The sequence below is a fragment of the Chinchilla lanigera genome, unplaced genomic scaffold (assembly GCF_000276665.1).
Source record: "Chinchilla lanigera isolate Chin_1 unplaced genomic scaffold, ChiLan1.0 scaffold00169, whole genome shotgun sequence".
Lineage (NCBI taxonomy): Eukaryota > Metazoa > Chordata > Mammalia > Rodentia > Chinchillidae > Chinchilla > Chinchilla lanigera.
The window spans coordinates 1,089,597-1,090,700 of record NW_004955570.1 but is presented as its reverse complement, the minus strand read 5'-3'; positions in this window follow the sequence as shown (position 1 = coordinate 1,090,700).

Sequence of the window (1,104 nt, the reverse complement as noted above, 5' to 3'; positions counted from 1 at the left end):
TAAGATTCAAAGGGTTTGCCAGGCACGGTGCACACCTGTAACGGCAGCACGTGGGAGGCTGAGGCAAGAGTTCCAGGCAGCCTGAACTGCACAGTGAAACCTTGTCTGAAAAAGACAAAAAAAAAAAAAAAAACAAACCCCACAGAACAAAACCAGAAGATGTAAAGGGCTTGGGTGAAGCTCAGAGTGCAAGTCCAGGGCTGCAAAACATCAAAACACTGGGCATAGGGACGCCCGGCTGGAATCCCAGCGCAGGCAAGTTCCACCGCAGTTTATAACTCTTTGGTACTTGGCCAACGCATTGCCACATTTAACCATCTACACAGCAACACTTTTTTTTTTCTGGTAGCATTGGGAGAGGGAATCCACCGCTTCACACATGCTGAGCTGCAGCCTGTAATAACAGTTCGCAGTAATGACCAGTTCAGATTCCGTAGGGCAGGGTGGTGAACCTTCTAGAGCTTTCAGTGATAACAGCCAGCTGCAGCTGGAGTAGCGTAGGTTCACTGCCACTGCTGGAGGGTGTCAGAAAAGAGCAACCAAGCTGGTGTGGTGGCACACGCCTGTGATTCCAGCACTCCAGAGGCCGAGGCAGGAGGATCGCCAGGAGTTCAAGGTCAGGCTGCGCTACATGGTGAGCCTCTTTCTCAACCCCCCCCCCAAAAAAAAGCCCAAACAAAAAATGAAATAAGCAACCAAAGAGTCATTATCAAATACTTTATAAATACTTGTAATCTGCCAGGAGCTGGTTGGACATTTAGGCTCCTCTGCAATATATATATAATTTCAGGGGTTTTGGATAGTGCTGGGGATTGAATCTGCTCATGTGCTGGGCATGGTGGTGCACACCTGTAATCCCAGCACTCGGGAGGCTGAGGCAGGAGGATTGCTGCGAGTTTGAGGTGAGCTTGGGCTACAAAATGAGTTTAAGGCCAGCCTGCATGGCATAGTGAAACCCTGTCTCCAAAAGGACAAAAAAAAAAAAAAAAAAAAAAAAAAAACAAAAAAATGCTAGGCAAGTGCTTTTTTAAAGTCTTTTTTGAGACAGGAGTTCTGTTTTGTTTTGTTTTTGAGACAGGAGCTTGCTATGCAGTTCAGCCTGGC